The following is a 17,028-nucleotide window of genomic DNA, read 5'->3' on the forward strand; positions in this document are numbered from 1 at the left end:
ATCCTATCCTATTCTATTCTATTCTATTCTATTCTATTCTATTCTATTCTATTCTATTCTATTCTATTCTATTCTATTCTATTCTATTCGTCTATATACCTGTCATTGTACTAGTACCATGCTGATTTGGTTACTACCACTGTGTAGTTGGTTTTGAGGTCAGAGAGTGCCTTCTACTTCATTTTTATTTTTCAGAAGTGCTTTGCTTATTTGAGGTCTCTTTCCTCTCCAAATAAACTTGTCAATTGCCTTTCTATTTCTTTGAAAAATGAGTTTGGTATCTATATTGGAGTTGCATTAAACATGTAGATTGCTTTTGGTAAATTGTCATTTTTACTATATTGGGTCTTCCTATCCACAAACAAGAAACATGTTTTCTTTTTTTCTTTCTTTCTTTTTAGGTCTTTTATTGTGTCTTGCAGAAATGTTTTATAGTTTTGTTTGTAAAGGTCTTTTATGTCTCTAGTTAGGTTTATTCCTAAGTATCTCAATTTGTGGTGTTGCTTTCTTAGTTTCCTTATCTGTGTTTTCTTTGTTACTGTAGAGTAATCCTACAGATTTTTGTGTATTGACCTTATATCCTGTATCTCTACTAAACTGGTCTGCTACCTAATTCTAACAGGTTTTTTTTTGTGGAGTCTTTTGGGTTCTCTGTGTACATTATCATGTAATCTGCTTATAGCAACAGTTTTGTTATCTCTTTTCCAATCTGGATGCCTTCTGTTTCCTTCTCTTGTCATATTGCCTTAGCAGATATTTCTAATACAATAGGATATCTAATGAATGGGAGTGGGGACAGTGGACATCCTTGTCTAGTCCCTGTTCTGAAGGAGATTGCTTTTATTCCTTCTCCATTGAAAATGATATTAACTCTTGGTTTTGCATATATACTTTTGACTATGTTGAAGAAATCCCCTTCTATTCCTATTTTGATGAATATTTTAACCAGGAAGCAGTGTTGGATTTTATCAAAGGTCTTTTCTGCATCAATTGCTAAGATCATGTGGTTCTTCTTATTTGCTTTGTTACTGTGATGAATTATGTTGATTATTTTTCTTATGTTGAACCATCCTTGCATACCTATTATGAATCCCACTTGGTCATGATGAGTTATTATTTTTTTTATGTGCTGTTGATTCTATTGGCCAGTATTTTGCTAAGGATTTTTGCATCTATATGCATGAGATATACCTGTCTATAGTTGTCTTTCTTGATAATATCTTTGCCTGGTTTGGGTATTAAGGTTATGCTTGCTCCATAAAATGACTCTGGGAGTGTTCCTTCTTTTCCATTCTTTTAAATACTTCAAGTAGAATGGGTGATAGATCTTCACTGAATGCTTGGTAGAATTTAACTGTGAAGCCATCTGGCCCAGGACTTCCTTTTCTTATTTGTTAGAAAGAAATAGTACTTCCCCAAGAGAGCCACTAAGATAAGGAGTTCTGATTGCATGGGTGGACACTGTCAGTGAAGGTATTGACAGGGTCAGAGCCTTGTAGTTTAAAAACCCTGTGTGACCCTGTGAAAACTTTGCTTCTGGCAGGCATAGTTGCATGCACTTGAGCGGGTTCCAGTTTCATTCAGTGTCCTGCCAGCTCTCTTTTGCTGTTCCTCATGTCCCATCTGCTTGGCTTTGAATTTTGCTTTGGACAGTCAAGGCCCCGGCTATGCTGATGTCCTCTCCACATGCTTACCTTGCTTGTGGGGCACTTGGTCCTTGCCTCTGCCTCAGGGTGAGTTTTTAATCACCAGTCAACAGAGAAGGAAAAGTGTAGGCTGGGGTTAGTAGTTGAAAGTCCTGTGTGCCAGTACTGATTGCAAAAGTCCCTACTGCTATGAATATTCATGAAGGGCAATGATCAAAGTAGCTGGAATTTAAGACTGTACAAATAACAGAGCTGTACACTTTGCTGACCACCCTAGAAAGGAGATGGGTGTATCCTGAGCTCTAAATCTACCATGATTTATGGACTGAGGCGAATCAGGTAGCTAGCAGGTCAGAGATCTGGAAAACATTAGCTTGAAGGTCACTGATAAAGAGATCCTCCAGATAGGAGGAGTTGCAATGACCACAGGGTACCCAGGCATTTATTCCCTAGAGTCTACATCATGAAAAGTTCTCAGATATCAAGTGGGCATGACGTTCAGTGCTGTGAACAGCAACCAGTCTCAGAGGATCAACCAGCAGAGTGGCCATGATGGCAGGAAGAAAAGGTGTTCACCGTTAATGACACTGCCCGTCGAGACCAGGACAGAGTTCCACTGTCGCGAATCCAGCTGTTCTACTCTCGTCCCTGAGAGGATAACAGTTTCCCGCAGAAATGTATGTCCCAGCAGCGCATTTTCTTTCTTTTGCTGAAGAGCTTTTGCCATCACCACAATCAATATATTTCATAAAACGGCTGATCCATAGTTATGTTCTCCCATATGTCCCTTTTGATCTACAAACTCATTTCCAGGGGAAGTGGTTGCAGCCACAGCTCGTGCCCTATCACCCAGACACGCTACTCTTAGCACTGATCAGTGGGAACCTGCAGCCGCTCCGTGAATAAGGACCACTCAATGCACAGGCTCTAAAGCGAAGCAGAACAGCCTTGAAGTGTTGACAGTTGGGAAAAAGACAGGATGTATGGATGGAAACGCTGACAATCATCTCAAATTCATGACAGTCTCTGAAAATAGCAGCCGGAGTACGTATGATGAAACATTAACCATTTGCTCCTTCATCGTCCCTTATTCTTACCTGATCAGTTGCAGTGCACATTCTGAATTAACCTCACATTACAGTAAGATGACTTCATTATCTCTTGTCCTGGGCCACAAGTTTGTCTTCACCCACAATGGCACATACTCAGAGGCTGGGGGTTGGACATGCTCAGTCTTCCCTGGCCACCCTTGGTATCAGAGGGTGCCATAAACGGCAACCCCTGCGCTTCCTCCACTTCAGGCTTCCACCTGGTTTTCTCTGGGGGAGCGTCGTCTGTATCTTAGTTATCCAGTGCTGCTGTAACAGAAGTTCCACAAGTGAACTGCTTTAACAAACAAGCTAATTTTCTTAACATTTTGGAGGCTAAACGTCTAAAACTGGGTGCCACCTCTAAAGAAGGCCCTCTCTCTGTAGGCTCTGGAGCAGGTCCTTGTATCCAACAGCCTATGTAGACCAGGGGTTCTTGGAGAGCTCCATGCACCTTGGCCTTCCCCAGTGTCAAGAAACTTCCTCACATGGACCTGAATTCAAAAGGATGCACTGCGCTCCTGGTGGTTGTTCCTCAGTGGCACCGAGACCCCTGTCTTGACTTGCTCTCCTCTCCTTTTGTTCCTAGTGGGGTAAAAGGCATTAGAGGCCACATACTTGGGAAACTTCCCAATATTCATCAGGACTGTCATGGAATGAAGAGATCTTGTATTCGACCCTTAATTTTTTCACAGCTCTCTGGTTTATCAGATCATGGGGGATCAGGTAGTATTTCTTCCTATTATATATGTGTATTTAGGGGGAGGGAATTGTACTCATGCCAATCAAGGGCTGGAGGGAGAGAGGACAGAGAATCTGGATGCTAATACCCTGCCTCCCTCCATCTCTGCTGGGCCTGCACTGACGACGGCTGCTGCTACTGTCCAAGACCTGATATCGAGCCAGAAAACCTGTCCTCTTGCTGCAGCCTATTTGGGATTTGGGGATGAAGTGACTTCATTCAGGGAGTGGAGAGGGTGGCATAGACCACGTGAGGTAACACTGTCACAGGAGGAGACAGAAAAATGGCAGTCTCTAGCCCTACAGTTATAAGAGCATAAACTTTTTCTAAGCCCAACTTACATGGAACAATATACACACAAGGCTAAAACACTATGCTCTTCTACTTAAAAGTGCTCGTGATAGGTCTGCTGTGGCCTGGTTACGATGATCTCTCCAGTCAGGTGGATTCATCCGCACACATTTCAAGCACTCATGTTGCCTTCAGTACCACCAGTGTCTTCCGAGCCCCTCACTTTATTAAGTTTCCATGTTTGACTATAAGCCCAGGCTAAGTAGTCTTTGGGAACCTATATCAGTAACTTTTTGAGAGGGAAGCAGTAATTAATGGAAAAGGAGGATTAGCACTCAGGCTTTTGTTCAACTGCTAATAATGGGAATCAATAGAAAAAGACCTTAAGGCAATTTTGTCATCAGTGTTTATAGAAATAAAGAAATATTACACGTAAGCCATTTATGACCATGTCTACCACATGTTATTTTGCGTGAAAAATAATCCTAAAGATTTTAAGGGTTAGGTGTGGTCTGATATGGAAGCAGGTGCATGGAGAAGGCGGCACCATGGTGGCACTGAGTGACACCAGCCTTACTGACACCATCAGGGAAGGTCCCCTCCTGGCTCCTCACGCCCAGGCTGGACGTGGGTCCCACTGTGGCTGCTCTCATTTTCAGCGTTTTTTGCTGCCTCCACCCAGACATTTCTGACGATGCCTCGGCAAACTCTCCTCAGTCACAGCCGTGGAGCAGCCCATCTGCTTCTTGTCACAATCACTGCAATCATCATTACCGTCATCACACTCAAACAGCAGTTATCAAGGCCTCACAGCCACCCAAATCACAGCAGAAATGGTGTTATTAGCAGGAGGATGTAGGAGATAAAACAATGCCAGTGTTTGTGCCGGAAAAACGCGAGAAACTCGTGACCTGCGCACACACAGGGGCTGCAGAAGGATGACAGGTGTTAGCGCTTGTAATCCAAGTGTTTGGGAACTCATATTTTTGGTCACATAATCATAGTAAAATTATTTTAAAATGTATAATCATGGATATTATTACATTTTAGCTACATTGATGTTTCTATCTATCTATCCATCCATCCATCCATCCGTTTACCCATCCATCTATTCCCTTGCCGTCTACATTTTTATGTACCTACCTATTTGCTATGTCAATCTATCTATCTCTCTCTAATCTACTTACCTGTCTACCTACTGACTACTGATCGCCTGACTACTGTTACCAAAGGTGTTGATTGTGGGTCCAAGTAAGATGGAGTTGTTGATAATTTCAGTATTTTCTCCATCTATCGTGATGTTACCTTTTTTAGATTATTAATTTCAATGAAAATTTACAGAGGCTTTGGATTTCCATTCATTCATTGTTGCACTTTTCTCCCTGCCTCCCCCCAAGTACACTCTTCTCTTGGAAAAGTAAAAGAAAACTTCTTTCATTGTTTTATAATCCCTCCTCCCAGGTCCACTCCACTATGCAGCCTTCGTTCTGGACTCCTGTCATGACAAAAATACCTAATCACATATCCCTTTCAAACAGTTTTCTCCCTCATCTGTTTCAATGCAGTATACATTATTTATCTCATCTTTCTTAGTCTCCCTCCCAACCCCGATGTCAGTTCTATTTTACAACAGTGGCATCAGGCAGTATTTATGGCAGTCTAAAGGTCTGATGGTGAGTAATTTTGTTTTCTTGACGTTGAGATGCAATCCGCATTGAAAGCCGTAGTCTTTGATCTTCTGCAACAAGCACTTCAAGTCTCCTCATTTCCAGCAAGGAAGTTCGTGTCATCTAGATAGTCTTTTCAATTACTTGCTATGCATCTGAGAGCTGGACTATGAAGAAGGATGACAGAAGGAGAATTGACACCTTTGAGCTGTGGTGTTGGAGAACAGTATTGAATAAGCCGTAGACTACCAAAAGAACAACTAGGTATGTTTTGGAGAAAGGACAGCCAGAGTGCTCCTGAGAGGCAAAGATAAGGGAGCTTCATCTCACATATTTTTTGCATATTATTGTTGCCATTCACTGAGTTGAGTACAGCTAATAGTGACCCTATGAACAGCAGATCTGAACCCTGCCCTATCCTGTGCTGCCCTTGCAGTTTCTAACATAATTGAGCCCATTGTTACAGTCACTGTGTCAATCCACCCGATTGAGGGTCTTCTCTTTTGCTGTCTATTCACACTTCCAAGCATAATGTCCCTTTCCAAGGAATAACCTCTCCTAGCAACATGCCCAAAGTATGTGAGATGAAGCTTTATAACAAGCATAATGAAGGTTATTGATGATGCCACATTCCTCTTCATAGAGTAAATGCTTCTAGAATAATTTGCTCAGCATGCAGATTGAACAGCTATGGAGAAAGGATACAACTTTGATGCACATACTCTTCTTAATTTTAAACTATGTAGTGTTCTGTTCTCATTTCTTCCACCTTTTGGCCTAGGAATAGGTTTTTCATGATTACACTTAAGTGCTATGAGATTCCCATTCTTCCCAAAATTAGCCATAATTTACTATGACCCACACAGTCAAATACCTTTGCATAGTCAATAAAATACAATCAGCATTATTCTGGTATTCTTTACTTTCAGTCAGGATCCATCTGACCCCAGCAATGATATCCCTGGTGCCATGGTCTCTTCTAAATCCAGCGTGAACTTCTGGCAAATCTCTGTGTAAGTACTGTTCTAGTTGTTCTTCATTACCCTCAGTATTTTGCATGCATGTTATATTAATAATATTGTTTGATAATTTCCACATTCTGTCAGAGTACCTTTCTTGGGAAGGATAAGAAATATGGATCTCTTCCAGGGTCAGCCAGGTAGCTTTCTTCCAAATTTCCTGGCACAGACTGGTGAGCACATGGAGCGCTGCCATCTGTTATTTGAAACATGTCAATTGCTATCACGTTGATTCCTGGATCCTCAGTTTTTGCCAATACCTTCAGTGCACATTGAACGTCTTTCTTCATCACCATTGGCTCTTGGTCATATGGTACTTCCTGAAATATTTCAATGTATCCATTATTTTTTTAAAATATATGCAATGATTCTGTGTATTCTCTCTATCTTCTTTTGATGCTTCCTGGATCATTGAAGATTTTTCCCCTCCATAGCATCTCTAAGTGTTGCAACTTGAGGCTTGATTTTGTTTTTCAGTTCTTTAAGCTTGAGAAATACTGAGCGAATTTTCCCCTTTGTATTCTCCAATTCCAGTTCTCTGCATATTCCACTGCAATACCTTGCTTTGTCTTCTGGAGCTGCCCTTTAAAATCTTCTATTCAGCTCTTTTACTTCAACTTTCCCCCCTTTGTTTTGGCTTCTTGACACTCAAGGGCAATTCTCAGTCTCTTCTGACATCCCTTTTGGTTTTTCCTTCCTCTTCTGTCTTTGTAGTGACCTTTTGCTCTATTTTTGGATGATATTCCTGATGGCATCCCACGACTTATCTGGTCTCCAATCATTACTGGTCAATGCATCAAATCAGTTCTTAAGATGTTTTTAAATTCAGGTAGAATAGACACAATGCCATCTTTTGGTTCTTGAGGACTTGATTTGCTTTCCTTCAGCCTCGATTTGAACTTACCGATGAGCAGTTGATAATCTGTTTCATAATCAGCACCTGGCCTGCTGATAACTGAGCTTCACCAAAGATTCCTTCCCCAAATGTAGTCAGTCTGATTCCTATGCAGTCTGTCAGGTGTAGTCCATGTGTAAAGTCACAGTTTATGATTTCTCAAAAGAGTATTTATGATGAATAAATGATAAAATCATTCTAGTTCTGACCTGGTATCTGTCACAAATCTGTACTTCCCAACTACCGTTTCTTTCTCATTGTTTCCTACTTTTGCATGCCAGTCACTAAGTATCATTAACATATCTTAATTGCATGTTTGGTCAATTTTGGACTCCAAACTTTGATAAAAATATTCAATTTCCTCCTCTTTGGCTTTAGTTGTTGGGGTGTATATTTAAATAATAATTGTATTAACAGATTATCCTTATGCATATGGATAATATCCTATTACTCACAACATCATACTTCAGGATAGAACTTGAAATTGTCTCTTTGACTGTGAATGCAGCTCCATGTTTCTTCTGTTTTGAATTTTCATCATAATATACCATCTGATTTTTTATTCAGAGTGGCTAAAGCTAGTCCAACTCATCTCACTAATCCCTAAAATGCCAATATTCATGCATTCCTTTTCCTTATTCACCACTTCTAGTTTTCCAACATTCATATTCTGTGAATTCTGTGTTCCAACTATTTAAGGATGTTTGCAAATATTTCTTCTCATTTTGATTGACTTCCAATCTCAGCTTGACCTCAAATTATCCATGTTTCTATGGTGTTTATAGAGCTGTCAGAAGCCTGCTGTTTAAGAAGCAGATAACCAACCCTGCTTTCTAGTCTGTCTTAATCTGGAATTTTACTAAAACCTATGAACCATGGATGACCCTTCTGGCATTTGACATACCAGTAACACAACTTTCAGCATCACCACCCCTACAGATTACCTTAGTAGCTCAAATTGACAGACAATACTGTCCTAATAAGAACTATGATAGATAAACAAGAATACAGCTACTTAAGCTATAATGTAATTAGCAACCTGCAGAACATTCTCCCAGTGCCACAAACTGACAGATAAGTCCTGCCGTTTAGGAGACCCCAGTGTGAACCGCAGGGACCAGCTCGAATGGAGTGTGTTTTCTCTCTAGTAGTTCTAGAGGAGGTTCCTTGTCTCTGAGCTTCTGCTCCTGGACCATCTTCCTGTGGTTTAGTTTCTCTATTCTGACAGCAAATCAGAAATATGAAAAATTATGGTGCAGGGCCCATCTGAGGAGAGGCTGCTCCTTGGAGAGGGACATCCTGCTTGGAGAGGTGGAAGGTCAGTGACGAGAAGAAGACCTTTAACCAGATGGACTGACACAGTGGCCGCAGCAATGGGCTCAAGTGTGTCAGTGATGGGGATGGCCCAGGACAGAGCACGATTTAGATCTATTGTTCATGGGATTGTTACGGGTCATACTCGACTCGTCAGCACCTAACAACCACGTAACATCTACACACTATCTACTTCCCCTTATCTAGGTATCACTATCAATAACATCGAAATCAATACCTGTCCAGATGCAGCCAGCAAGTCCTCAGGGAGAAGTTGAGTTTTAAAAGCCGATTTCTATCTCGAGACGCGCTATACTTCAAATAAGAGCAGCTGAAGTAACGAATATTTGGGGAGGTTTTGCTTTCATTTCCTTATAATTCTGGAGGCACAGTAGACCATTTGAAATTCTTTTTTAGCCATCATTTCTTTATGTACTTCACTTTGGTTTTAAGTGTTGCTTGACTAACTTGGGTGAAGTCGAGCTGCTGTGTATCTCAGGCTGGATTGAGCAGGGAACCGAGGTGTGTATTCTGCGGAGGCGGTCAGTGTATGCTCCCTGCAAGCCCCAGATGAAGAAGAAGGGAGACAAACCACGCTGCCTCCCTCTTCATGCAAACCTGCCTTTGATGCTCCGAAGGCCAACAGCTTCACAGCCTGGTCTGTGGGTGGGTTTACCTCTCCGTCAACCTCCAGGTGTTGGACATCTGATGGGTCTCTCCCTATCACCGCCTCCTTATCTCCCAGCTCACAGGCTGTCTCTGGGTTGTACACTGTCGCTCTGTCATCCAGTCAGAGGCTCCTCTGCACAGCTGCACATCTGGCCTTGGCTTGTGTGGTCTCTCGAGCCTCTGCGTCATTTCTCCTCTTTTGACTGACAGTTTCCATCACCTCATTGAAGATGCGGAATGTGTGCTTTCATTTGTGTGAGAGCTTCTTGCCAAGGGGCAAGCGCCCCTCAGAAAGCCTAGTTCTTTGATCCTGCTCCGTGAGTCTCCCACCCACAGGCAGGGTCCTCCAGAGCTTGGAGAGGAGCTAAGGCACCAGGTCTTAGGAGCCTTAGTCCAGCGGTCATAAGAAAGAGGTCCTGTAGGATGTTTGCTGCCTCAAAAAGGGACAATAAGCCCGATAAGGCCATGTCCTACTCATTTCTGACGCATATTCAGTTGTGATAAATATCCTAATCTCCACCTGTTAAGTGTTCATTTTCTTCCTAAGTGTTGATCGTCTCACTCGTTTACTTGTTGCTTGACTGAAAGGATGTTTTTCAAACAGCCCATTAGCAGTAGTAATGGAAACTTGTTCATTTGGCTTTCTCTCTAAATGCTTTGGTTCTGCGTTCTTTGTGCTTCCTCCATCCAGTAGTTAAAGTGTGAACCAGGTTAAAAGAATCTGATGAGTTTTAAAAACACTGTCAGGTTTATAAGCAATGCCTCTGCTGGGACTCACTGGTATGGAAGGATGCTTACAGAATGTAATTTTCTCAACACCACTGCACTCATCTTACAGGGAATAATGAGGCTGGGAGGGGTAGTGAGTGGTCCCACCTGAGAAAAGAAAGGGGTGTCTACAATGGAGGGGGTGGGTATTGTGGAGGAGAGCATTCCCACTAAGGAGGAGAGGCAGGAGACAGCAGTGACGGTTTAAAGGTGACTTGAGAGAGTGGAGTTGGAAAACTCCAAGTCTTTATCAGGAAACTTGTCCGCCACTCCTTTTACTTCCATTTTCTGTTTCCCAAAACAATTTTTTAAAATTGCATTCTAAAAGCTAACAGACCACATCAAGCTTAGCTTCCATGGCCCTGATACCAGAAGAGGTAGAGGTGCCCAGCCACTGACACTGCCCACTCTAAATGGACCACAGTGGACAGAATGGGAGCCAAGTGTGGAGCAAAATGAAACAGCATTCTACATGCCAAAGGAAACTCACTCCTTTGGTCAACGAGCCCTTGTTGGACACCTTGGCTATGGCAGGGTTAAGGGTCTGAGAAAGACCAACAAGCCCTTGTTGGACACCTTGGCTATGGCAGGGTTAAGGGTCTGAGAAAGACCAGTGGAACCGCAGACCACAGCTCCAAGTCACTGAGATGAGATGAGATGAGATGAGATGAGATGAGATGAGATGAGATGAGATGAGATGAGTGATGACCCAACCACAGACTCAGATCTCCCCCTCTCAGCAATACATCTGTCTTTAGAAGCATGAACATCTTCTCTCAAACCCGAGGCCGATCTTAGCTGTCACCATGTGACTGACTGTCACTTCTGCTCCTGTTGTGTAGGTTAAATTCATGCTCAGTTTGGAGAAATCAATGGGCGTGATAATTACTGAGGGCCACTGTAACAAGAATCACAAAGATTGCTGCTTGAACAACAGAAACGTGGTCCTTCGTGGTTCTAGAGGTCAGAAACCCGATCCCAAGCCTGTAAGCCGTGTCCCTCCAGAAGCGTTAGGGGTGGGTCCTGCCTTGTGCGCTCTAGTGGCCCTGGGCAGCCCGTGGCCTCTGCCCCTGGCCGTCTCCCATTTGTGTTCTCTCTCTGGGTCTAGATTTCTGTTTAACCTTCTCCTGAAGACAATACTCTTGCTTGATTCCTACCCACCCCTCTTCTGTGCTTTTTCTTAACTTGACTAATTACATCTGCAAAGGCCCTCTTTCCAAGTTAAGTCTGTTCCATAGGTCCTAGAATTTAGGACTTTGACATATCTTTTGTGGGACTACAAACCAAGTCACACACAAAGAGGTTTCTTCACTGTGGCTCCTACCCTGCCTTCTGCCCTGCAGAGGTGGCTCCAGTGGTCAGGAGGTGCCATCAATGGGCTGATTCCTTGGGAGCGGGCAGCCCTAGCTCAGAGCTGCCTAGCTCCGCCCACCCATTACCCGACAAGCTCCCCAGCACAGGGCTGTTGTGGAGCCCATCTGAGTGAGCCCAGGCCTGTGTCATGGGCACCGGCTGTGCAGGTGCAGGCTCCTCTCGGTGGGGGTGAGAGCTCACAGAGGGAGAGGTGTGTCCTGGAATGAGAAGTCACATCCAATCCAGCTGCCTAGGGCTCCCAGCCTGTCCTGACCTCTGCGTGCAAACCACGAATGAAAACAGCTGCTGTTCTGCTCTCAGCCCTCCCTGCTCACATGCAGAACTTTGTAACCCAGTGACTTTGCAGCTCGTTCTCCTCAAAGCCCGTCCCTACACTCTGCTGTGAGCACCACTGTGATGGCTGCTAACAGAGAAAGCTGAAGGCAAACTCTCGCCAGAACGAGCAGCTGAGCGACAGCTTCAGTTCCACTGGGCCAAGCCGTCCGCTGCCCCCCAGGAGCTGGAGGCAGCAGTGTGCACGCGGTCTCTCTCGTCATCCAATTCTGAAACGTAAGTGGATGCTTCAGGCACCAGGCTTGGGCGTCATGGGGTCATTCCCAGAACTGTGGACAAGAGCTGAGTGAGGACCAAGGGAGGTGATACCACACTAGATGGCTGGACCCACCCTGGAGGCCCTGCTGTCCCCTTCCTGGGGCCCTTGATATATTCCCGGGCCTGGAGGAGCTGGAAGACCAACACTGAACAAACAGTGGCCAAAAAAGAACGACTTTGTTTGTGGAGGCTGCCTGGTGTTTTTTCTCCCACACTCTCTCCATCACCACCCTGCGGTTACATCTTCAGTCAGACAAGCCAGCCGGCCTGACGAGATGTCGACATCACAGTCCTGAAGGCCAGCAGAGCGCCACATGTAAGAAGACCTGGACTCACACCCTTTGGCTTTGTACCTCTTTGAGAACAGGGCCTGGATCCAGACGCTGTGCCCCCCTGTCCTGTTGGGCGTCAGGGATGATGTGTTGGAGCAGGATGTGCTTCCCCAGCTCCTGCGGACACCGTGTGTGTGTGTGTGTGTGTGTGTGTGTGTGTGTGTGTGTGTGTGTACACACACGGCCCCTGTCCGCGCACCCACTCTGGTGTAGCTCCAGCAGTCCGCAGCCTTCTCATGCCACCATTGCAGAGGTGTCCTGCCTGGAGGTGTCCTAATGGTGAGGCTCAAGCCCGGTGTTGGCAGCCCCCCCAAAGCTCTCTGGGACCCCACTTTGGTGTGGAATCTCCCTAAGTTATTCCCTGTCTTGCTTGGCACGGAGGTGTTGACAGTCTCCAGGAGACAGGAGCCTATGAGGTGAAAACAGCCTGATCTTCCTGGAAAAGGCAAATCTTTACTTTCAGAAAGATGGTGGCCCTGGCTTCTGCGGGTGATTCTACACCGTTTATCTTTGTGGTCATTTCCTTGGGGCGCTCCGTGTTACTCTCAATTCTGCCAGCACGGGGCCGAAATGAGGGCTCCTGTGTGCTTCTTGCAATAACTAACTTGTCTTTCTGAGTATCGCATCTCCCCCCATTTCCCCAAGAACCACAGCCAGGGGCAGAGACAGCCAGGCACAGGCTCATTTTTCTGCGGCTCTGCTCACAGGAGTGAAGCCCGCTCTTCAAATGCACTGTCTCGCCCACATTATCTTTTATCTCCTCGTGCTGCCCTCAGTGATCTGAGCAGAGGCCTCCTATCTAACCCTGCAGCCGCGCAGGGACTGCATACGTGGTCATTTGCCAGAACTGACCTCCTCCCGCAGGAGCTGACCAGCTAGGGCAGTGGTGGCCATGCACCATTCTGCACAGGGAGCTGGCACCTGCCCATTCCGGGCTCTGGACCAGAAAAGCTGCCTGTGGCTTATTCACTGTCACTAAATCGTGGCTAAATCACAGGACCGAGGCCGTAATAGGAGGCCATAAAAGAAGCCCACAAAACCCTCAGAACTTTTAGGTTTTATTTAGGATATAAAAGAAATATTTATTATGGTTCTACACATAATAAACATTCCGTGCCATATGCATCATCTCTTGCAACTGATACTGTATTTCAGGGATGGAAATGGCCCGTTAAGGCTGCAGATGCCCGTTCACACAGCTTGACGCCTGGGCCAAGCGGTGCCTCCCTCCCTGCTGCCGTGGACAGTCAGCTGTGGGTCTTGCTGGTCATTCTTCCCAGCACCCCCTCAGCCTGCCTGACCACCGGGGGCTGAGAAGTTTCCCCAGATAGAAGGATAGCTGAGTCTTCTCCACACAAGGTCACCCGGCCACCTGGTTTCTCTGACACTGTCCATCCCTCAGCAGGGGACGGTGGGACAGCCATGTTTCCCCAGACCTCGGCCTCATACGGGCTGGAAACGGGTGGGAGGCAGCCCCTGGCCTCCAAGAGTCCTGTGTTGACTGGAGATGGAGGTGAGGACCTTGGCACTGGGTGACACTCATTCTCATGCCCAGCAGCCCAGATGGCAAAGGAGATCTGCCCCAGAGGATGCTCTAGGCTGTGTCTGTGTGGAAAGGAACTCTGGTGGGACAGCGAATAAGCATTTGACTAGTAACCAAAAGGTCGATGGTTTGAACCCACCAACTGCTCCATGGTGGATCAACGAGGTGATCTGTTTCTAAAGACATGCCAGCCTTGGGAAGCCAATGGGACGCTTCTGCTGTCCTACAGAGTGGCTATCAAGTGGATGGCGGTGATTTGATTCGTGGTTTTGTCTTTACAGGAGAGATTGCTGGTTGCTCTCCCCGAGTCACCAGATAGATTTGAACCTTTCATAAGACAGTCCAGTAATTAACTCCACCACCACCAGAATCCTTTCTCTGGGAAGTTGAGGTCTCTGAATCCTTTTTCTGGGAAGTTGGGTTGAGATCTCTGGTGAAGTGTGAGGGGGCGGCAAAATGTCTTAGTGTCCACTCTGCCAGACAGTGTGTGAGACAGGTAACCCCTTCCATCTTCACCAGACACACATGACAGCTTTATCATCCCATTTCTGATGCAGACAAACTGAGTCAAGGAGAGGAGCTGAGTGCTTGGGCCGGGGTCCCAGGAAGGAAGGAGCTAGCACACCAGACTCTGATTTGGACTTTAATTTCTGGACCTTGAGACAATAAATGTCTTTCAAACCATTTCTCTTCCCTCAGCCACAACAACCTGGACCAGCCTCTTCTCCTGCCTGGGTCTGTGGAGCTGGGTTAGGGTTGGACTTCCGTTACAGCTTCGCTCAGATCTTACAGAGCACCTGAATGCCTTCCTATCCAGGGCCCTGAGCAGACAGTCCACTGCTTAAGCCCAGTGTCTATGGCGTTCAGGACAGCTGACTGTTAGCTGGCGACTGTGGCCAAGTTGTCTAGAATCCTTACTCTCCTGTGAGTGGGGACAGGATGAGCTCACAGCGGGAAACAGGGAACCCCAGGTCCAGACTGTGCCTGGAAGACCTGCCTCCGCTCTGTGAATGCAGCCTTGAATTGCCCTGCAAAGGTGGTGTTATAATCCCATATTCTTATTTCTCAGGCAGAGATAGGACAGAGAATATACAACCTGATTATGCACCATATAATGTATTAAGCCAGGAAGGTATTAAAACAGTTTAAAAGAACTATCTTGGGAGGTAGTTAAAATCCAGTTAAATCCTTATCAAATAATGAAAATATCCTCAGGACGGGGGTGGGGAGGATCTTAACTATGTGCTCACTTCCGTGAGCCTCTGTGTTCTTAGCTGATGTCTACAAGCATGTTCATGTGAAGTACGTCAGGTTGATCACTGAAAGTCAGAGAGACGCAAATCAAAACCACAAAGGAATACCATCTCACCCCTGCAGCAGTGTCAAAGTCTAACAGAACAGCAAACAGTAAAAGTTGGAGAGGATATGGAGAGATTGGAACTCTCATACACTGTTGGTGGACTTGTAAAATGGTATAACCACCCGGGAAGGCAGTTTGGTGTTTCCTCAAAGAGCTGAACATAAAAATTCCATATGACTCAGTATTCCAATGCTAGGAATACACCCCAAGAAAATTAGAACTGAGACATAAACAGAGTTTTGTACACCAATGTTTATAGCCGTGTTATTCACAATCACAAGAACATGAAAACAGCCCAAATGTCCAACCACAACTGAATGGATTAGGAAACTGTGGTACACACACGTGATGGAGTACTACACAGTATTCAGGAGCAATGATTTTTAAAAATACTGCATCACTTGGGAGAGACTGAAGAACATTATGCTGAACTAACTCAGTCTCATAAGCACAAAAATTGCGTGAGACCTTATTGTAAAAATAGAAGGATAACTAGTAAAATGTATACGAGGGCTCAAGGGGCAAAGGGGTGAGAGCGGAGAGAGCAAGTCACAGGGTCACACAGTTTAAGGGGTGGTGGGACGAAGTAAAGGAAATGGGAAAGATCTGAGGGGGACCAGAAAAGATGGGGTAATGGTGGGCATAGTACAATAGGCATTAAGTTTCTAAAACACAATGTATGCGACAGATTGTGTAAAACACAATATGAATGAGGGAAAGTGTGAAACACAGTTTATATGAATTTTGTATGCAAACCTATATAAAATTAAAGTTTTTAAAAATGTGTCAGATTTAAAGTCCTTTCTGCCCCAGGATTAGTCTGCAGATTAGAAGCAGCGACCTCCCTGCCAGGGTCTCCAATCTCCAGATGGGCCAGTGGCTGTGCCCACAACTCAGGGAAGCTCAGTGTTCTCTGTCCTCCAAGCCCAGCATGTCCTCAGAATGACCTTGGCTGACCTCTTCTCCTCACTGTGCCTCTGTGCAAGGTTGGAGTTTCGATTTTATCACTTCTGAATTCAAGCCTCCAGTACCCAAGAGAGTCTCATGGTCGTCATATATACTTTATAAATCCATCATGTTCTCAGCAGTGGTGACACCAAATGGAAGCTATTTGGGAGACATTGGGAGAGGAGAGAGGTCTGTTCTATAAGCACCCAGAGTGGGCAGTGAGTGACCTCTGGGACTTGAATCTGGGGAGTCTTCATCTGCTCCAGCCACTAGGTCCCTCAGTGCAGCACCCCTTGAGCTCAGTGACTGGCTGAGTGGTCATTGCCTGACTGAGGAGCAGGGAGTGTGGGCTCAATAAATGTGTGAGGAGATTCAATGTGAAAGTCCAGCCCGGGAAGGGGAGAGGAGAAGGCTGGGCATGTGGACCTACAGCTCCTAACTGACCACCTCTGTGCACACCAGAGGCTGGCTGAGAGGTCGCTGTGTTTTAAAGCCTTTATTCTTAGCTTTTTCTCATCTTCAGTTGGCTCCAGTGAGATGTAGGCTGGCATGAACGAAGCAGTGTTTTATTATACAATGTCTCAAGCACGTAGGAGAGCAGAGGGAGAAGGTGGTGATCCGACGTCCCTGCGTCTGCCGTCAGAGGACACCTCACTGGGACTGCTCTTGTCCTACCAATTCCACACTTCAGGTCACTGGCATCGTTAGCACCACCAAGGTTACCGCCACCATGGTCACCGCCCCCGTGGTCACAGCCCCCCCACCCCCGTTACCACCTCCT

The sequence above is a fragment of the Elephantulus edwardii genome, unplaced genomic scaffold (assembly GCF_000299155.1).
Source record: "Elephantulus edwardii isolate Elephantulus edwardi_28Jun2011 unplaced genomic scaffold, EleEdw1.0 scaffold00006, whole genome shotgun sequence".
In the NCBI taxonomy this organism is placed as follows: domain Eukaryota; kingdom Metazoa; phylum Chordata; class Mammalia; order Macroscelidea; family Macroscelididae; genus Elephantulus; species Elephantulus edwardii.